Source organism: Elgaria multicarinata, chromosome 5 (assembly GCF_023053635.1).
Source record: "Elgaria multicarinata webbii isolate HBS135686 ecotype San Diego chromosome 5, rElgMul1.1.pri, whole genome shotgun sequence".
NCBI lineage: Eukaryota > Metazoa > Chordata > Lepidosauria > Squamata > Anguidae > Elgaria > Elgaria multicarinata.
Genome location: NC_086175.1, coordinates 91717396 through 91740572, shown reverse-complemented (window position 1 = coordinate 91740572; position 23177 = coordinate 91717396). Strand labels below are relative to the sequence as shown.

Below are 23177 nucleotides of genomic sequence, written 5' to 3'. Positions count from 1 at the left end.
ACCTGGCACAGCACTCATACGAGCGCTGTGCCCATCGGCCCGGGGGGGGAAGAGAGGGGCAGGAAGGATGGCAGGGGGGGGTGGCAAGGGGGGAGGGGGGTGACAGAGAGAGCGCCGCCGCCCGAGGAAGCAGGTGAGCGGCGCTTGCCCAGGCAAGGGCTGGCATGGGGCGGCGCTTGCCCGGGCAAATGCCGCCGCCCGAGCAAGCAGGCGAGCGGTGCTTGCCCGGGCAATGCTGCCCCATGCCAGGCCTTGCCCGGGCAAGCGCCGCTCGCCTGCTTCCTCGGGCAGCGGCGCGCGGCGCTCTCTCACCCCCCCCTCCCCCCTTGCCATCCCCCCTTGCCCTCCTCCCCCCCCGTTTAAAAAAAAACCCTTACCTTACCAGAGTCTTCGGGCCGCACGCGGCCCCTTTAAACTAAAAATAAAAATGCTGGACGCTGCACGGCTTGCGTTGTCCCTGCGCGGCCGGCGTGTGGAACCCTGGGCGAGGCGCGCTAACGTTAGTGCGCCTTGGCCCCGCCTCCCTGCCGGGATAAGCCGGCAGGTCTAGCAAAGCCCAATGCATATAATGCTTTCATAGTGCTATATCCTTTTTGGTGTGGCTTCTGCCTTTTATATACCGCTTTCAAACCACTTTCATAGTGCTATATCCTGCTTTGTGTAGATTAGGCCAGTATTTCTTAAAACCAGATTATTCAAGTGAAAAGGTCCTATATTAACTGAAATTAATACAAAGTTCACATATATGCTTAATTTTCTTTAGGTATGCCTTTAGGTATATTTTTCCCATTTTCCCTTGTGGAATTACTAATGGTACAGCCCACTGAGGTGTTCATCTGTGCAAACTCAGTTCAGTTAAATAGTACTCATACCAGAGTAGTACTTGGTTGATTTCACCTCAAGTATGCAGCTTTCAACCTTTTGGATTAAATGGTAAGATTTCTATTGGTTTTACTAACTTAAGACAGTGCCCTGAATCTCCATGCTAATGTATATAAGAAATGTATTTCAGTTATTTATAATATTAATATTATAATATTAATATATAGGTAATTGATACACGCTCTACGAATTTAATTTAACAACATTTACCACTCTAAGTGTTTGGGTAGGTAAAATTTAAGGCCCTCCTTAAGCTGAGCACATTATATTTTCACCAAAGTGTTAGTGATATTAGTAATGGAATTCTCAGAAGTCTTCAAAGGTACTAGATGCTGCACCAGTTCCTGTACAAATTGGCCTTGTAATATTTTACACAACTATAGCATTTTCTATATGAAAAACCATGTAGAATTTGTGATATTGTGGTTAGTCTCTGTGATCATTTTATGTGAGAACATTGTCAAAATGTTGACTACATGAATTGAAGAGGCTATTGATTATACTTTCATTAAAATGTGTTAATATGTATTCCACAGTTTTAGAATGTCTGTTATATATATAATTTTAATCAACAGCCCAAAATATCCATTAATCTTCTTCACCAGGAGACTGGCATACTTTTCCTTTGATCTTTTAACTATATCGTCTTCAGTGGTTTGTTTTCTGAAAAAATGTCTAAGTAACAAAAACATGATGCTACCTTCTTAAATGTGTTTTATGAAGGCTTGCCATTTCATTTATCACCATATGTTTTTCTGCAAAGCTCTCTCTTTACGTCCAAATAAACTGACTGAGACTCTGAAAAGTGATCCTTAAATTCTCTGAAGCTTTACCAGTATAACATTTTAGTAATGTAAGAATTATTGTGAGGAATGCAACCAATGTACACACTTGGGTTTTACTGTCAAGCTATCATAGATTACCAAGGCATAGGCCATTCCCTGCTTGGATAAACCACATTGAAAACCGACATGGTTATACAAAGAACAGACAGTAGTAAAAAAAATTATATATCTTCTGTGTTGTTGCTGTTTTAAAAAGATACATCTCATGCCATTTCTGACCATGCACATTTGCACAGAATTCGTAAGCATTTATGCCAGTTTATATTTTCTCTGTGCTGCTATCATAAACTATAGTAAAGGAATGAAAAGTTATCAGCGCTTTGATTAAATTCAGGGTTTTTTTGGAACTTCAGTTTGGTCAAGAAGCTTTGAAATTAGGTTTACTGTGTGAGTTGATCCTAAACAAGGAGAGAGGAAAATTTTTTGGTCTGAGAGCTAAATTGGCTCCCAGCAAGCCTGCTGGGGCTCCGAGCAAGCATGCTAAGGGCCCTACGTCAGCAATGTGCACAACCACATCACAAAGTAGATGGGGCAATGCTATTCCTGCTATGTGACTCCCCCACATACTTGCCCAGACCCACTCATACACTCACACACACCTGCTCACATACACACCCTCCCCCAAGCCCCCAGGCTGCTCACAAGAGGTTCTTGCAGCCCATATTGGTATCCTACTGCTCCCCCCCCCCCTTGCTGGCTTCCTGCTGGCTTCACTGACCCCTCCCCCAAGCTGGTTGGCTTCTGCTATTCCTAGATCACCCCACTGCTCTCTCTTGCCCCCTCCACTCTTTAGCCCCCTATCTCCAGCTTATCAGACAAGAGTCCCTTTTTATTTTGCCCTTCTTTTTCTTAGTAATTGGGAGCACCCCAAAGGAAAGCATTGTCCTACAGCTGTCTACCATATATATTTCCTAAGAATACATGTGTGGCCTAGAAGCATTAATGGGAAATGAAGATGGCAGCAACTGAGGGCCTTCGCTTTGCTTCAATGCAATCTTAGCTGCTGGGAGGAAAAATAGTTATTTTTTAAAAAAGTGGGGGAGGAGGTGGAGAGCACCTTAATTGGTTCCAAGAAAGGTGTCTGGGGGTACATTGCTGCCTGTAGGCATTACGTTAGCTCCCCCTGGTCTACACTGACTGGCATTGAGGCTCTGTAATTTCAGACAATTTCTATCACTGGCCTACACTCACTGGTAGTGGCTATCTGCAATTTTGTTCTCAACTCCACCAGGAGAAGTCTATCCTCGCCATTGCCCCACTAGAAGATAGTTTGGGATAAGAGGCCTCCAAGCCTCTTTGTGAAATATTATTGCTCAGAATGGGACCAAGCTTAAATTAGTAAATGTGAGCGCAATCCAAATTGACCCAAATTAGCTCAGATGAGATGTTCCCATTCTGACACAAGCCAAACAGAGCTCGACTCTCACTAGAGATCGCAACTTTCTAATTACTATATTAAGTTATTATGCAAAAACTGTATACAACCATTTTTCATTTAGTCCAATATCATGTCCATCTTTACCCCTAGGATCAGGTGAAATGTATCCATGTAAAATGTAATAATTAATATGTGGAGAATTTATTGAGCAAAGCATTGTAGGTAATTGATATATCTATAGAAATGAAAACATAGGTCTGGTTTTCTGGGGTTGTTTGTTTTTGTTCGTTGCAATTTGATCCAGCATTGTAAAGAAATCTTTGAAGTTGATACACTGAACCTCATAGAGCTGTTGAAATTGTTCTCACCTTCAGTGGTTTTCTACTTTTACATATTCCACTGCAAAGAACCAAATTAAAACAATCAGGTTCACTTCATTTATTTGGAATCTTTATAACTGACTGATATAGTTAGAAAAGTCATTACTGAATGATCTGGCCTCAGTTCAGTACAACATATTCCCAAGATAAGATTGTGACTTCAATACTATAATTAGAAACCTTTGCCACAATACTTAATTGACTGGCTGCTGAAATCCTTCAGTCACATTAGCAGCCTTCTGTTTTCTGAGTTTACCTAAACATTTCCGAAAGGGATTTCAATTAAAACATGATCTCCGGTGTTCTGACTCATGACAAGCAAACTGAAGGCTTCTTTCCCATTCCTAGCAAGAGGAATTAGTTTGGTCAAAAGCAGTAAAAGAAGACATTAATCATGGCTAGTCAGTCTGGAAAAAAATGTGTGTGCAGGTGTCATGACTTTCACACAAACCTTTAGGGAGCATGTTCAAAGTGAAGGACATGGTAAATTACAAACCAATTCTGCTGATGTTTGCTGTGGGGTCTTTAAAGCAATTATGCCCATAACAGGTTGCTTCAGTTCATTTGCTTCTTAAAATGTAGTTCCTTCATTATGCTTCATAACCCCTTCTCCCTCTATGAATATGTGTCCCTTCTTCAATACAGATTCGCCAAAGGCTTTTGGCCCTGTAACAGATTTCATTTATACACTCTGATGACATTAAGTTGTGCATGTTAGAATAGTGCTGAAAACAGATTTAAAATTACCTAAAGTTTCCATATCTTGCAGCCTTTAGAAATCTATTTGTTTTACAGCTGAGTTAGCTTCAAAATAGTATTTCTAATAAAATACACTCACCTACTCCTGACCAGATTTATAATGAAGAAAGCTCATCTTCCTGCTCCAGTTTTAGATTACATTTTTTAATATGCTTTCTCCCCCAAGTAAAATTTAAACCTGCCTCCTAGGAAACAGTAACAGAAAGAGATAGTTCCTGTGAAAAGATTAACTTCATTTGGGAAATATAGAGTAAACTTTCTATTTTGAAATGTGTATAACATGCTTTCTGGAACCTAAGAACATAAGAAAATCCATGTTGGATCAGTCCAAGGGTTCATCTAGTCCGGCACTCTGTTCACACAGTGGCCAACCAGCTGTTGACCAGGAACCCACAAGCAGGACATGGTGCAACAGCACCCTGCTGTCCATGTTCCCCAGCAACTCAGGGTCAGAGAAACCAGGATTGGAACCCTCGATCATTTGCTGTAATAAATTTGCTAGGCACTTCAAGAAGAAAGTGGCTTGTATTCGATCTGAACTTGATGCTACAGTTATCACAGTCTGAGGAGGTGTCCAGTGCCCCATCTGGTCATGTTCCCTGGGATCAGTTCCAGTTGTTGCAGCCTGATGATGTGGACAAGATGCTTGAATCAGTCCATCCAACCACATGTAAGCTTGACCCTTGCAATCTTGGCTAATACAATCTAGCAGAGGCAGATTGATTGAGTGGGTCCAAAGGGTGATAAATGTCCCACTTTGTCAGGGGGTGGTGACTGCCACCTTGAAAATCCGTACCCTCTCCTGAAGAGGACATGCCTGGACCCAGAGGCATAACTACTGCCCTATCGCTAATAGCCCCTTTGGAGGCAAGGTGCTTGAGCATGTGGTGGCCAGGCAGCTGCAGACATTCTTGGAGCAAACTGATTAACTGGATCCATTTCAGTCTTGTTTCAGGCCAGGACACAGCACTGAAATGGCCTTGGTTGCTTTGACCAATGACCTACTCTGGGTGAAAGACAGGGGGAATGCTACCCTGTTGGACTTCCTGGATCACTCAGGGGCTTTTGATACCATTAATCGTGGTATTTTATTGGATTGGCTCTGGGAGATGGGAGTAGGGGACATTGTGGTCAGATCTACACCAAGCATGATATAGCACTATGAAAGCGGTATGAAAGTAGTATATAAGACGCAGGAACCACACTACTGTTTTATAGTGGTACTGAAGTGCACTGACAACTGTTGGGGCCCATGACACATACCTTATACCACTTTCATAGTGCTATATCCTGCTTGGTGTGGCTCCTGCCTCTTATATACTGCTTTCATAGTGCTATATGCTGCTTGGTGTAGATCTGGCCTGAGTTACTCTGCTCCTACTTGCAGAGCCAATTCAAGAGAGTAGTATTGGGGATTTCTGCTCTACACCATGGCTATTAAGCTGTGGATTGCCACAGGGCTCTATTCTGTCCCCAGTGCTGTTTAACATCTATATGAAGCTGTTGGGTGAGGTTATTAAGGGTTTTGGAGTTGGTTTCCATCAATACGCGAATGATACTCAGCTCTACTTCTCATCATTGGAGTCAGCTGGGGCAGTGAAGATAGATACTGGACCAGTGTCTGGAGGCTGTAATGGGACAGATGAGGGCCAATAAACTGAAGCTGAATCCTGATAAGATGGAAGCTCTGTGGACTGATGGTTCCCGAGTCCGGGAATTGGGTAAGCGACTGGGGTTACACTCCCTCTGAAGGAGCAAGTACATAGCTTGGGCATACTCCTAGATCCATCCTTGTCATTGGAGGCACAGGTGAACTCCGTGGCCCAGAGTACTTGCAGCCAGCTTTGGCTGATCTGCCAGCTATGGCCTTTCCTGGACAGGGACAACCTAGCCACAGTAGTGCATGTGATGGTAACTTCCTGATTAGACTACTGCAATGCACTCTAGGTGAGGAAGGCGACTCAGAGGTTGCAGCTAGTGCAAATGCAAAAGTTAGACTGCTGACCAGAACATCACGAAGAGACCATATAACATGAGTCTTAAAAGAATTGCACTGGCTGCCTATATATTTCCAGTTGGAATTCAAGTCGTTGGCAATGACATTTAGAGCTCTAAATTGTTTGGGGCCTCGGTAGAGGGAGCGCCTCTCCTTATATATGCCTGCCTGAGATTTGAGATCTGTTGGAGGAGTCCTCCTCTTTGTCCCACCAAGGCGAGACAAACATTATGGTGGACATGGGAGAGGGCTTTCTCTGTTGTGAAACCCCGGTTGGAGGCCTGACTGGCACCAACACTGGCTTTGTTTCAGTGCCAAGTTAAATGTGGCTTTTTATCAAAGCCATTGAGGACCAAATTTGCCTAAAGCTGGTTTTCATTGTTTTTGTTGCTTTTAAATTTTCTACTGGTTTTAGGTGGATTAATGGTTTAATGTTTTTAACTATGTGCATTATTTATTGCTTTCTACTATTGAATTGATTTTATCTGTACCACAGCCTGAGATTCCATTGACATAGGGTGGGATACAAATGTTTTAGAAATAAATAATAAATAAATAAACTTGTGTAAATAGGCAAGTATAAGTATACCTTAATCTTTTGCCCCAGCATAGACAGTATGCCAAAAAGTTATGGGAAGGCAAGCAGTATAAAAAATTTCAGAAGTCTTGTCAAATGGGTATTAAAGAATGATTGATTGCTTTGATTACCTTCGGGTAGTCCTGTTTAATGCTAGCTCTTCATTGGGGAATTGTTTATAAAAGGAGTAGGGAGACAGTAGATTGGAATCTACTGGAAGATGTCTGGGTGATTTCCAGTCGATTGGCAATGTTTTCTGATTCCCAGTGGTTTAGCAATAGCAAGTAAAATTGAATTTTTTTAAAAAAAAATCTCTGCCACAGCTGGCCTTATGCAAAATGCAGCAGTTAAGCTGCTAACTGGTGCACATTATGGGGACTATATTACACCTGTCTTGAAAGATCTGCACTAATTGCCAGGAGCTTGCTGGGCTCGACTCAAGGTGTTGCGTTTCAACATTTTAAAGCCCTAAACAGCTTAGGACCCATCTATATAAGGGACTGCTTGTCTTGTTATGAACAGTTATTAAGATCTGCAAGAGAGGTGCTTTTGAGGACGTCCTTACCTGCAGAGGCCTGTTCGTTGGGCACGTGTGAAAAGGCTTTCACCTGTGCAGCACCCAAACTTTATTTATTTATTTATTTATTACATTTTTATACCGCCCAATAGCCGAAGCTCTCTGGGCGGTTCACAAAAATTAAAACCACAATAAAACAACCAACAGGTTAAAAGCACAATTACAAAATACAGTATAAAAAGCACAACCAGGATAAAACCACGCAGCAGAAATTGATATAAGATTAAAATACAGAGTTAGAACAATAAAATTTAAATTTAAGTTAAAATTAAGTGTTAAAAACTGTGGAATGCACTCCCTCAAAGGCTATGATTGGCTCTCGCTGTCTTGGCTTTTAAAAAGGGTGTGAAGACACATCTTTTTAATTTAACATTTTAAATTATATGGTTGTTTTAAAAGTTCCAGTGTGTTATTGTTTTAATGTCCTTAGTTTTATTGTTTTAAGGTGTTATTGTTTTAAAATGCTGTGCACGACCTTGATGGCTTATAAACAAATAAGACAGGTCATAAACGTTTAATGATGTTAATGATCATCATCATAATGTTGTTGTTGATGATAATTATGATAATTATAATAATTATGTGAATCATTAACTTCTTAGCCTCAAGTGTTCCTCACCTGTAAAATGGGAGTATTAATTGGTTGCCTCTGACCAGGTCTTTGTACAGTTCTACTGGCCTCTTAGTGATTTTTGTGTGTGTGTGTGCGTGTTAGAATCCCTGATCTATGGTAACTCAGCTGTGGATATGTATTTATATATACGGTGTATGGCTCATACAGTGCAGTAAGTAATTGACTTCACAACCCTACCTTAAAGTTTAAAAGGTTAACCTTTAAGTTTTGTGTCACCATTCCCCTTCTTCCTGTCCTCAGAGAAATCTCAGTCATACCATACTTTCATTCCTTTTATATCTCTTGAAAACCATGCCCTTTAAAGTTATATTAATAGAATTCACTATATATTGAAATAACAAAAATCCTACTTGCAAAGTTGTATAGTTGATTACCATGCTCTTTGCCTTCTATGAAGTCCAACTGTAAAACCATAGGGAAACCATTCTGTATTTATTAGAATACATAAAGTAAGCTATCATAGTTGTGTGTTTTTTCTTTTTCCAGCTTACTGGCATGTTTTGTTGTATGAATTTGCACTCCACGAATATAGACCTGCAGAGATTCCCTCAAATCTTCTCCATTATACTTTTTTAAACTAACGTTTTCTGGGTTGTTTATTTATTTATTTAAAGTATTTCTAAACTGCCCTTCATCCAAATACTGTTATAAACATAAAATTATTATAGCAAATACAATAACAGTAAAAGCAACCTTCATACAAACTAGAGGCAATACAACTATAAAGCAGACAGAGGGAATATGACCATTTAAAATTCCATCCTTAAATGAAACCCTTAGGACACTATTTCTATTTCTAAACAATGATCCAGATAGATAGATAGATAGATAGATAGATAGATAGATAGATAGATAGATAGATAGATAGATCCTTGCACAGAGCAATGGGCTGCATGCATAGTCATGCACACATGACTATGGTTTTCAGCTGTCAATTCTTTTCATGTGCACACTTCTACATAGTGCTTGTTTTCTTTACAGTCAAAATGAATGAAAATGTTCAAAAGTTGTAGTCAAAGTCCAAGGAAATATGAGATTTTGACTAAAATTGGAAAGTAAGCACTAGGCTTGAATTCAAGCTCATGGGGTTAACTGAATACATAACCCTGTTATGTATTCAATACTGTTGCATAGTATTATCACAAGTTCTGCCATTCTGCTTCTGGCTGGAAGAAGGATAGAAAGAATTAGGATGTTATGGGAACTAAAGAATACACCACAAAATTACAGAATAAACAGGGTTAGCAGTCAGCAAGTTCTTCATTAGACTTAGGAAATTGATAGTAGTCTCGAGAAATGGATTATCATTAACTGTTAGCAAAATAATTAGGTAATTGAGTAATGTACTAATTGTATGATTAGTTAACAAGATTATGTATGCAAATATTTTTGGTTATAGAAAAGAGCTTGGAAAAAAGGAGGCTAAGGGGAGACAGAGGTGTACAAAATTATGCATGGTGTGGAGAAGGTGGATAGGGAGACATTTTTCTCCCTCTCTCAAAATACTAGAACACAGGGTCATCCCATGAAGCTGATTGGTGGGAGATTCAGGACAAATAAAAGGAAGTACTTCACACAGCGCATAGTTAAATTATGGAACTCACTACCACAAGATGTAGTGATGGCCACCAGTTCGGATGGCTGTAAAAGGGGGTTGGATAAATTCCTGGAGAAGGTTTATCAATGGCTACTAGCCCTGATGGTTGTGTGCTATCTCCAGTATTTGAGGCAGTAAGCCTGTGTGAACCAGTTGCTGGGGAACGTGGGTGGGAGGGTGCTGTTGCACCATGTCCTGCTTTGTTGGTCCCTGGTCGACAGCTAATTGGCCACTATGTGAACAGAGTGCTGGCCTAGATGGACCGTTGTCTGATCCAGCATGGCACTTCTTACGTTCTTAATGAAATTTAATGAAAACGGATCCTAGTAAAACAAGGAGAGAATCATAAGCTAGAAATTTTCAGTATGGAAGGGAAAAGCTACAATCTGAACCATTTTCTATGTAAATAAATAACTAAAACTCACTTGTTCATAATATCTTGACTGCAAAAGAGAGAAGGAAGGGTAGTACGGAAAGAGCAAATCCCTTAGATCTAGTGACCACCTGGAGGTTTGGGGGCGAGATGGAGGCCAAATTCAGTTCCCTAGCTCTTCCAAAAGACAGTTGGTACTATCAAAAGTGACTACACTAACTCTAAGTATGTATGTACAATTACAACCCAGGAGGAATGACCACATACAAAGGTGCTGAATGCAGGGTACTATGCACCATTTTGTGGGCTTATATTGCATCAGGCGTCCTTGCTGGTTTCGGACATGTGACGTACATACAATTAAACCATATTGAATCTCTGATTGTGACCTGTTATGTAAATTGTGACCTGTTATGCAATTTAGGGATCTGAAATATGATCACATAAGGTATTAACAAGCTGGGCTGACAGTTTCTAATTTAGCAGTTTACTATTTGGAAATAAATATCCAAGTCAGTCAGGAAAAAGAATGGAGAGATCAAGTCCCTCGTTCCTGTGTACATACACTCTTCTTTCATTTTTCAAGATCAGATTGGTTCACTTATGTTAATTAATACTGACTTTCAGCTAAAGTTGAAGATCAATAAAAGGCTGAATCAATATTCTTTTTAAAAATAGTTGGTCAAATATTTCACCATTATATTGACCTATAGAAATTCTTCACAGTGTAAATTATTTCTTCCTGAATACAAAGGAAGAAATAATTTTTTTTCTTAATACACAGTCAATAGAACTGTTTATATTTGGTTAATCTACACTGTCATTGTCATATTTCAAGCTGCTATATTTATAACATATTAAACATGCCTTTAATTACTGCAGCATAATATAACATTTAGTGCATGTGGCTTCTTCAGCTAGGGCACTGTAGTGATTGAGCAGCTGTATATAACCATATTTCCTTTGAGATGAGGTATTGGCAACACTGATGAATAGCTATGGAAAGGGTGAGCCATGTGCAAAAGCAGTTCTGTTCACAGACAGTCTTACTGGATGTCATCCACACATGTTATCTGAATATTTGACATATTCCCCTGATCAGGAATTCTGAGTTTATTCCCTATGAATAAGAGTAATCCAAAATGGATCAATGGACCATCCATCCATCAGTTTTTAATTATATCATTGGTAGATCAGGAGTGCCTGCATTCATGGACTTTTGGACTACATGGCATTACATTTTCTCATTTTTATATTTTGATACCGATTTTGATAATCTAAAAACATTTTATGTAGAAGGTGTGTTTTATATTTGATTGTATTATTTATTTATTTATTTATTTATTTATTTATTTATTACATATACCACCCTGTAGCCGAAGCTCTCTGGGCTCTGGGTGGTTGTATCATGTTGAAACTCTTTAGAAGTTATGTTCTTGTATTTATCAGTTTGATTAAGATGTTTTATATCTATTGTGATTACTACTTTTTGTTCTCTAGTTCATTTATATTGGAGTTGGGGCTGGACCTCTTCATAGTTCATAAAAACTAAAATACGTCTATTCACATTACAGTTAATTCCTTCCTGTTCACCCATAAGTTCCCCCCACCTCAAATTACAAATTTATACTATAAATGTTATTGTTCAAAGAAGATCAGAAAGAGTCAGTTTAAGGGACTGATCACAAATTGATTGTTTACGATCAAAAGAAAAACCCAGTAGTATCCAATTCAGAGTTAGGAAGTGATTATCTTCATTTCTACTCAGTGGCTGGGGAAAACGAACTAGTATTGGCCTCTTTAACTGCAGAAGTAGAACCAAAGGCTGTGAGAAAATCGTTCTGGTTCCTGTACAAATGATATTAACCAATACTTAATTTTCTTGATGTCTTGCCATTATTCATATGCTTGACAGCATGAGTTATCCCTTTTGGCAGAACATCAGGTATCTCCAAGGTGGGTTTTTTTAAAATGTGTTTCATATTATGCCAGGCTTTTGTGAAACTAGCATAAGACTTATGAAACAATGGGGATCTGGTATCTAATAATTGTTCACTGAGATAGTATGACATTTGAAATCTTTTTTATTTCCCTTAAAGCAGCATTGAATTTTTCAGATTTTTTAAAAATGCATCCATTTGCATCCAAAAGGGACAAAATGAAAAGAAAATGAATTCCCCGCTTATCAGGGAGCTCTGACATGTGCAGGGCATTCAGGCCAGCAGCGAAGGGAGGAAAGGCTGGTGAGGAGTGGCTGCTCGTCTGCAATGTCAGCGCCTTTCCAGAGAGAGGCCTGCTGAACCAATCAGAGCTCTGATGGCTTTGATAGAGACGGGACCAAAGGGGCAAACATACCACAATGAGATCTCTGTGAGATCCTTTCTGTGTTCAGCATTTGCAACCCCTGCCCCCAGCCCGGTTCTCAGGCCCAACTAAACTTCCAGTAGCTGCCACACAGGTACTATGATTCCATAATCAAGTTGTTCTTGCTCGGTAATCTTGTTTCACAGGCTCATTTTGCCCATCCAGAGTTGACAAACATGCCATTGTAACCTTGATGTTTGGCTATTATATTGTGTTGCTTGTTGGTGAAAACTCTTCACAGATGGTATGACAGATGCAGAATGCAGCAATCTGTCTCCAGTGCTCTAGGCCAGAGGTGCAAAAGGCACAGTCTGTTGGCCATAGGTGGCACTCCAAACCCTGTCTGGTTGCTCCCCAAGACCTCCAGCCTCTGTTGCCAGAAGAAACTAGCAGCATGGTTCATTGACTGGATTGCTGCCTTCCTGCTAAAAGTGGCTGGGGTGGCTGGAGTGGAAAGGGAGCTGCACCACCCTGAAGCAGCCGGGATCACTGTTTTACCACCATCAATAGTGGTAATAAAGCAATGATCAGGTCAGAGTGGCTAGGGAAGGGCTGCAGCCTCCTCCCTCCCCCAGCCACCCTGATGCAACCCAGATTGCTGGTAAGTCAATATTTCAGTCAATAGCTGAAGTGTTTGTGAAGGTCTAACTATAACATTTAGAGATTCCATTGGATTGATTCCTGTCTCCCTCAGAGCACAATTCAAGGCACATTTTATTTACTAATTGTGAAGGATAGGGGTGCAAGTCTGTACCTTTAACCTGCTGTTGCTATGAGGCTGTAAAATCGCCCCCTAGGTTGGATCTATGGTCTATTGTTCAAACTGGCTGTGCCAGGCTTGTGTGGCCACCAGCCAAGGTCATTCCTGTCCCGAGCCAGTCCAACTCCCACTGGCACCTGGAGATTATTAGGGTGTTGGACACACTAAACAGGATTCAGCTGTGGGGAAAAGAGGTGGCTTGGCCCCTGTGGGAGGGGGGTGGGCTATAGCCTGGGATGGGCATGGGTTGGTTTATTCAGGTCATGGGACCAGGGGTTCCAAAAAGAGATAAAAAGCTTTATGACGAAGCTCCTCCATCTTCCTAGATGGTGCGTGTGTATGTCAAGTGGGAAGATCAGGTCCGTGGCAACTATGCCAGTTGCCCGGAGTTAGAAAGGGTTTTTTATGTTTTAACGTGTGTTGGTATTCTGGAGAAGGCCGGCTGGGTGTGGGGTCGTATGAATGCTTCTTGGGGTAATGGCTAAGTATTAGAGCTTTTCCTCACCTTCTCTCCTCACTCCTCACTCCTCCTTGTCCACATCCCCCTTTCCCTCCCCCTTCCCTTATTCTTCCCCTTCCTATTCTTTTAAGGGGCAGTTTTACAACCAAGGCCTTACGTGTTAGTTTTAGTGATTGCAATAAAGTTGCTTTGGTCCCTAAATGTGTGTCTGGTTTATTCCCGTGAACATCTAGCTCGTCCCGGTTGTGGACAGGGCAGGGAGGTGGGCAACTTGGGAGTTCGGGACGTTTGGTCCAGGAGCCTACCCTGCAGGGTTGTCAGGTGGACCCTGACATCCTTTACACTTATCAGTCAGTTTCTACTTATAATAGCCATTTATCATTTATTAACTATCATTTATCATCTTTGACCAAGGATTTGGTGCTCTCCAAATTGTGCAGTCTCTTTCCCCTTCGTAAGTTATCTCGACATATTTTGAACAATTATCATCACTGAAATCTGTTTCAGTGATGGGATTTATTTGGGCTAGAGTATAGAAGAGGCTTTGGCTTGTTATTTAAATCTGATTGGAGTCTGTGATGTTTTAGATTTTTTAAAAATGTTATTATTGCTTTAAGCCCATTGTAACCTGTCCTGAGCCTTAGAGGAAAGGGAGTAATGTATATTTATGTAAATAAAGATATCTGAATCCAAACTATTTGGGCTTTCCAACAGCTCAGTAGATGTAATTTCCAAATAAGGGTGTTTACAATTGCAGCCTTAGTTAAATGCTGAAGTCATACACTTGTACGATGAATTATACTACATTAAGCTCAAAGCAGAATGTGTTTATCCAGAAAAAGAGATGCCAGTGATGTAGTAATTCATTCCCTAGAGTAACTTAGCATTATTACAAGAACTTTAATTCTGCCCCATGTGCATCTTTATTCATGAATCATAATCAAAGACTTAATTATGTGATTGAGTACTTCTGTTTCCCCACCGGTCCAGCAGTTGTTCAATAAGTCCTGTCGTTCTTATCTTGTTTGTTTCATGTATGTTGCTATATTTACAACACAACTTCTGGATCTTGGGTACAAGCCATTAAAAACTACTGTGAAGACATAGCACTTGGTGAATTATAGCTCTTATTTTGATTTTTTTTTAAAAAAAATGCTTCATTTTTATGTGTGTGCAACTTTTTCAATTCAGGAACATGAAATTGGCATTATGAAGGAAATGACTCCTTCATAATTTAAAGTTTAGTAAGTACATCATGTACACTTAATGTATCTTTGCAATAAGGTCTTTCATACTTGAGTTGTCCTCCCTGTCATGGAAAGTTTAGGAGACATACTAGTGAGGAAGCTAGCAATAACTTTATTGTCCCTCTTAAACAAGGGGCATGTCTACATCAGACATTTATCCCAGGATCGTCCCAGGATCATCACTGTGCATCCAAATGACACACAGGGGATCCCTGGAGCAGGCAGGGACTATCCCTCCATTTTCTTGAGATAATCCTTAGGTGTAGAAAGGGCCAAGAAGAGAACAGAGACAGGAAACTCTAAGCTTTAACCAGAAAGAATTAAGTTCAGTGTCTAAATTGTGTAAACTATATTATTTATTTATTTATTTATTATTTATTTATTTATTTAGAATATTTATATACCGCTCCTCATTGAAAAAATTTCGGAGCGGTGTACAAGGTAAAATGAAAATAAAAACAGAATAAAACAGTTAAAAGAAAATTTATAACGAAGTCAAACAACAACAACACAGAAATCCAAGGCTGCATGTTAAAGAAAGGCTTCTTGGAATAAAGATGTTTTCAGGAGGCGCCAAAAGGAGTACAAGCCTATCTGACCTCCAGAGGCAGGGAATTCCACAGGAGGGGTGCCACTACGCTGAAGGCTCTTCCCCTGGTGGATTCCAATTGGAGGATGGATCTAGGTGGAACCACCAGGAGCAGGCCCTCGGATGACCTCAGTGACCGGGCAGGTTGGTAAGGGAGACGGCGCTCTCTCAGGTAACCTGGTTCCAAGTTGTTTAGGGCTTTGTACACAAGTACAATAACCTTAAACCTGGCCCGGTAGCGAATAGGCAGCCAGTGCAGTTCCCTCAGCAGAGGAGTTACATGCTGGAAAGGGGCAGCTCCAGACAACAGCCGAGCTGCAGCATTCTGCACTAGCTCCACCAGAGCAGCTTCAAGGGCAGCCCCACATAGAGTGCATTGCAGTAATCCAATCTTGAGGTTACCAATGCCTGTACCACCGTGATCAAGCTATCCCTGTCCAGGAGAGGCCTTAGTTGGCGAACCAACCGAAGATGGTAAAAGGCACTCTGAGCCGTGGCAGCTACTTGAGCCTCCAACGACAGAAATGGGTCTAAGAGTACCCCCAAACTACGAACCTGATCTTTCAGAGGCAGAGCAACCCCATCCAGAACAGGCAATGAGCCTGTCTCCCGGACTCGGGAACCACTCACCCACAGGGCTTCCGTCTTGCCAGGATTTGGTCTCAGTTTATTGGCCCTCATCCAGCCCATTACTGAGTCTAGGCACTGGTCCAGGACTTGCACAGCCTCACCTGATTCAGTTGTCACAGGGAGATAGAGCTGCGTGTCATCAGCGTATTGATGGCATTTAGCTCCAAATCCCCTAATGACCGTTCCCAACAGCTTCATATAGATGTTAAATAACATTGGGGACAAGATGGTGCCCTGCGGCACTCCATAGCTCAATTGCCAGGAGGCCGAGGACTGGTCACCCAATGCTACTCTCTGAAAACGACCCCGTAGGTAGGACCGGAACCACTGTAAAACAGTGCCTCCGATGCCCATCCCACAGAGTCGCTCTAGGAGGACACCATGGTCAATGGTATCAAAAGCCGCCGAGAGATTGAGCAGGATTAACAGGGTTGCATTTCCCCTGTCCCTCTCTCGATAAAGGTCATCCATCAGGGCGACCAAGGCTGATTCAGTCCCATAACCAGATCGGAACCCAGACTGGAACGGATCTAGATAATCAGTATCCTCCAAGAGTGCCTGCAGTTGCTCCGCCACAACCCTCTCAAGTACCTTCCCTAAAAAAGGAGTGTTAGCAACTGGGCGGTAGTTGCCTAATACCATCGGGTCCAGGGTGGGCTTCTTCATGAGTGGTCGCACTACTGCCTCCTTAAGGACGGCAGGGACCACCCCTTCCCGGAGAGAAGCATTTATCACCCCCTGGACCCACCCAGTCAGACCCCCTCGGCTTGCTTTTATAAGCCAGGAAGGACAGGGATCGAGAGGGCAAGTGGTCGGCCGCATTGCTGCAAGCACCTTGTCTACATCATCAGGCCGCAATAACTGGAACTGATCCCACAAAATTGGGCAGATGGTGGAATCGGACACCTCAACTGGAGCTACACTAAAAACAACGTCAAGCTCGCTGCGGAGAGAAGCGATCTTGTCCTCAAAGTGTGATGCAAAAAGGTCACAGTGGGTCCTTGACTGAGCCAGGGCCCCATTTGCTGGGGAGGATGTTAGCAGCCCCCGGACCACCCGGAAGAGCTCCTCTGGACGGCTACTCGAGGACGCAATGGAGGCAGCAAAATAAGCCTTCTTTGCTGCCCACACTGCCACGCAATAGGCACGATTATGCGCTCTACAGCGTGCACGGTCATCTTCGCTTCGAGTCTTGCGCCACTTGCGCTCCAGCCGACGTCCAGCCTGTTTCATTGACCGCAACTCCTTAGTATACCAAGGAGCAGAGCGGGCTCTACAGGACCGGAGAGGACACTCAGGTGCGATCATGTCTATACCCCCCCCCCCCCATAGCCGAAGCTCTCTGGGAGGTTTACAAAAGTTAAAATCAGTAAACATTAAAAAAGTATACAAAATTTAAAAACCATCAGAAATATAAAGACAATAGTATAAAAACAACATTATCCATTTAAATACTATAAAATGACATAGACTGCCTTAATTAAAAGTTAGACATCTATTTGGGCATTCCTCGGGTTAATGAACATGATGAACAACAAAAATCATGTGCTAGTGGTCATTTCCATTTCATATCTGCAGACAGGCAAATTAAAAGAAATGGAAAGGAAAGCTACCTGGATCCATGCAGGAGCAAACCATGAAGCAACTCAAGTTCCTGGTCTTATCAGCTCAGGCAGCTAAGCTGTTTTAGAGTGGTTCCCTTCCTTTAACAACAAACTCCTCAACTGCTGGAAATGAAAGTCTTGGGACAGAGTGGAATCATACCAAGCAGCTTGGAAGTAGTCCACTATGCAGTTAATTCATCTTTATCCTCTTGCACTGAGGATACCCTTCTGGGAATTGATTATGGAATCCTACTAGCAGAATATTTGATCCTTAAGAACTAAGAGAGATGGATTTGCCCACACAGGCATTGCACACAGCCTAGAACAGATGGTAGAGGAATCAGTGGTTGTAGTATACATCAATCCCAGTGAACATGGGAAATATAGCGAAAAGGTTCTGAAGCTAGGCAAGATTTTGGGACCTTCCAGGTAGCATTTTCAGAAAATGTCCCATGAAGTCAAATGCATGCAAATGTATTTCGGGTTGTTTGCATAGTCAGAGTCTTAGAGTGATTTGGTGGAGGAGGGTTTGCAAACATTTATTTATTTATTTATGTATTACACTAATATACCGCTCCCATAGCCAGGGCTCTCTGGGCGGTTTACAGAAATTCTAAAATTGAGATAAAAACAAGTATACAAAATTTAAAATTCTAAAACACAGAACATACATGCAGGTGATGTGATGGTTTCAGTGTCCCTAGGACAACTGGGAACAAATAAGTTAAAGATAATTGTTGACCCCCCATTTTTGAAAATATAAAATTCAGCTGCTAGCTTAAAACTATATCCTCGGCAAAGCAGACAGGTTTCTTGGTTGCTGAAAAACAAAAGCATCCAACTTGGCTATTTTTGTATTTTGTGTGATGCAGACATCCTAACACTGTAATCCTATGTATTTATGCTTCAAGTAAGTCAAACTGTGCCCAATAAGGCTCCCTAATAAGTCTGCTTAGGTTTGGAGCCTAAATGCCTGTGTGCCTCCAACTGCAACATACATGGGAGAATAGGAAGCTGCCTTATACTGAGTCAGAGTTTGAAGCTGGGACCTTCTGCATGCAAAGCAGGGAAATAAATTATTAGTTTTCATATTCTGTTGCTGTTGTTGGAAAATGACATTACTTCCCTTGCTAAGTCCTTTAACTCTTTTGCCAGGAATGATGTCTTTAATTAAATGATTTATTTAATTAACACTCCATGCATTTTTTAAAGTAATCATCATCATGAACTATGAGAAATAAGTCCCTCCATGGAATCAGTTGGCAGAGATTTACCATGCATCTCTTTTAAGTAACCATAATCTGCTCTGGGCTTCTTGTTTCACTCAGGCCCACCCTGAAGTGGCTTATTGCTGTAATGAAAATTTGTTTCAGAGAGAAAGAAATTGTTTGGAACACTATACTGTTACTTTCAGGCCACTAGGATTGAACTACAGTACATCTCATTATAAAACATTTTTCATTGTATATTTTCCCTTTGATTTCCTAAAAAATCTATAACTGTCATAGCTTTTATGGCCTGAAATCATTGGCATAAGAGTGTAAATGACAAGTGATAAATTGAGGCTGCTGCTGGCAACAACAGACAAACACGACTATGGCGCTAACCATCAGTGCATGCTTTATTTCAAATTAAGTGTGACAAATTAGTTAATTGCTAGCTTGGAATAAATACTGGGCTGCTGATTGGAGAAGGCATCATAAAGCTACTGTTTGCTTTTTCACCCACAAAATGAATAACATATTGGGGGGGGGGGAATGGAAGATTACTGGTAAAAATGATAGTAATTGATGTGGCAAGCATAAGCTGATTGTTCATGGTCAGAGATATGCCTGCAAGGAACTTCCCTTTAAAAAATATAGCTGCCAGTCTAAGAATAGAGAAGTAAATTGGAAGAAGTATTGGAGTTCTTGTATTGGTTGTGTCGGTTATAGAGAGGAACTGTATATATCTCTATCATTATTACTGACTAGATATTAGTTACTGTCAACTCTTGAGGCAGCAAGTGTCAAGATGAACAATTGTTCTTTAAGGAATTGTGACCTTAGACACCAGAAGATGTTGTAAATTACATGTCTCCATAAGTACTTCCTCATTTATTTTCCTTTTTCTTTTTCAATTGGCTCTTTGGTAAAAAGAAGCAGGGCTGTGCAACATGTAGCTATGTATTTGCAGTCAGAAATATTTCATCATGAAATATACTCTGAGAATATTGTTGGAAATTTCTAAAACTTTATCTATGCCATTTTCTAGATGTATTCCCACAAAGGCTGTGATCCTGCCCACAGTTACCTGGGAATAGATTTCATTGAATTCAGTGAAGCTAAGATCAGAGTACACACGCACAGGATTGCAGCAAAAATCATATATGTAAATATGGGTATGTAGAGTTCTGGCAACACTTCATTATTAAAAAAAATGTTTCTACCTGTTCTGGATGCTATCGGGCTATAGTCAAACAACGAACTATGCAAAAATGTCTTGATGACCTATGATTGTGTAAGAAAAATGCTTTCCCACTTAAACAAATAATGCCAGGATAGCCGTCTGTGTTTGGTTAAAGTGTGTACAAGCAAAGATGCGTGACACCCCTACCTTCTCTTCCATACCTGTATGGAGTTTAAATGTCCAGGTAGGATTCTTTTTCTAACAATAATTCTCACACCAAAGTTCCACACCCATCCTCTGTGGTTATCCTTTATCCATCTCCCAATGGTTTGTGTAATTAGCTCACAGATCTGATTTATTTATTTATTTATTTGCAATGAGAAGAATGGGCCCATTGCAGTCCCTGTTAGGGTTCATGGATATACTACCCATTACGTATAAAGAGTCAGCTTCTGATTCATCTACATTATGTTTAGTTTCCATTTCCTTTTGCCTTATATCTTGCAGCTGCCATGATTCTCTGTAGTGTTCTTTGGAACTACAGGGATCATTATCCTGGATAAAGAATTATGCCTTCTTGTCTACCAGCCACAGTGTAGGTTATCCTGAGTCCATGACTGCATGCTAGAGGTAAAACCCTACTGCAGTCCTGGAATTCCAGGAAGTGGACTAACAGCCACCACTCAGGACTTCTGTAGGCTTGGTTGGTAGCTTGTGCTGAGGAGGTTTGCAGGAAGTTTTGTGAGTCAGCATAATAGCAGTAAGTAATTGTGTCCTTGCAGCCAGCAAAAAAAGAGATATAATCTTCCATGGAGGTTCAGAATGGCTCTGCTTTTCATGGTTGCCATCCTGCTCCGCCTCAAGCAGTTGATGCTAGAAGGGAGACGATAGAGAAGGGCTGACAGGACAGTCCTGTACAAGTCTACTCAGAAGTAAGTCCCACAGAGTCCAATTAAACTTACTCTAAGTTAAACATGTGTAGGTTTGCAACTTAAGAGGCTAAAGAACTTAATGTTCAAAGTGGCCCTTTCCCACACTAGAGGCATTCAAGAGGCAGCTGGACAACCATCTGTCAGGGATGCTTTAGGGTGGATTCCTGCATTGAGCAGGGGGTTGGACTCGATGGCCTTATAGGCCCCTTCCAACTCTTCTATTCTATGATTCTATGATTCTTACCATTTTGGCAAGGTTTGCATAAGGACTCATTAAAATCCTAATGCTCCTACTTAGTGCTGAGGGAACAGTCTGGAAAGAAGTGTCCCTAAAGAAGTGGATGGGTCGTCCCACAACATTAACTTTATCCACTCTTGAAATGCAGCTAATATATTTATCTCTAGTGGTTAAACTGCAGATATCATTTAGTCCCTTCAGATTGCAGTGTGTCTGTTATTTGCTACTTCACATCTCTGTTTGCATTTTGATTGATATTATCAGTAGCTTTGCATTTCTATTATATTTGTTCAAGTGGAATAAAAGAAGCTTGACATTTTTCCAATGTATTTGTTTATTATACTGCAAATATATTAAGATTGTTGGGCCATAACCATTTTCTAAAAGTCCATATTATATGACAGCATAGCTGACTAAAGGCTGATCTTTTTAGGTATACAAATCATTTAAAACTCCAGTTTTATAACCATGTGCAAAGAGCCATCTCAGTTAACAAAATATTTTCTTTGTGCATGATTACATACTAGTTTTTTTTAACAAATGTTTCGCTTTGAGGTTTTGGTCCCTATAGAAAATTGATGGGTTCTGGCCAACATAAATATTACATAAGGAAGTGGTGGGATAGCTATTAATAGCAGCGCAAGTACTTATTGCCAGATACTGGAAAGATTTACAAGGAATCTCAATAATTAAATGGTACAACAAGGTATGGGAAGTAACACTAGTAGAAAAACTGACTCAAAAGTTACACGTAGCAAAAGAACAAAAAAAACCCAGATACATTTGCTGCTAGCGGGTGACTTTTATTACATATATGAACAAAGATAGTAATACACATCTAGTCCCAAAAACCTTCAGAAATATTAGGTTCACTTAAGATATTCCTTTAAATACAGATTCCATGTTTATATGGGCATGTGTAATACCCCCTAATATTTTTATTTTATCTTTCATGACCATGTTCTGTACTAAATCTCCATATGTTGTTTGAATTACTGTGGAATATTCAGACTAGAATTTATCCAGTTCACAGCTCCCAAACTGAAATGCAATCTCCGGTCAAAATCTGTACTTTTACAAGCTTGCAATGCGATTTGCAGATGAAAGCAAAGCGCATTTGAAAATTATGCAAGAAAAAGTGTATACTTTTTGAAAAATGCCCACAACCAAACTTTAATAAATGGGAGGAAAATGCATACTTTAAAAAAATACATTATATGAGAAATTGTGCACCACCGCAACAACAAACTCTCAGAACCTGATATGGACATGTTGGGATGATCAGCAGGGTGAAAACTGGAGAACCTTGACGAGGTTGAATTTTACAGATTTTCACATCCTTGCTATAAACATTATCCTTTCAATGTATGGTAGGCTGGCTGTCATTCAAAGGATGTTATGGGTCAGTACAAAGAATGGAATATAAAACTAACAGCCCACGCATGCACAAACAGGTCAGAGCCTGACCAAGTTCCAAAGCAGCCCTTGGCAGTAATCAGATGGAAACTATTTTATAGCATGAGAAGTCAGGTATTTTCTCATACCTAAATTGTAGAAGGAAGTTATTGTGGGACGTGTTTAGGGATTTTCAGTGAAATCCTTACTGTGACAATTTAATGACATACTTTCAAGCTAAAATACTTTGTCCACATCAATTTTTCATATGTAAGGCAGGCACTGGGCAATTTCATATCTCTGAGCAAAGTGAAATGAAAAACTGCTGATTCTGTTCATTATGTCGCTTTTTATTTAACACATTTTGGAGTGGCTTTATTTTTTGCTTTGAATATATTCACTAGGTAACTAAACTCTGATTTAATAATAAAAAGTAAAATGTTGCTCACCAAAATTTCCTCTGCTTAATTTATCTTTGTGAAATGTTAATACTCTTTCATAAGGACAAATTATTAATTTAAAATAAATTAATTCAATAACACTTTTAAAGCAATAATAAACAAATAATTCCC

At 40.6% G+C, this 23177-nt stretch overlaps 1 protein-coding gene across 3 annotated transcripts in view; it reads left to right on the top strand.

The window, feature by feature from the left end:
* Positions 1–23177, top strand: part of EPHA6 (EPH receptor A6) — a 506479-nt gene that overhangs the window by 263913 nt on the left and 219389 nt on the right. The window lies entirely within an intron of this gene.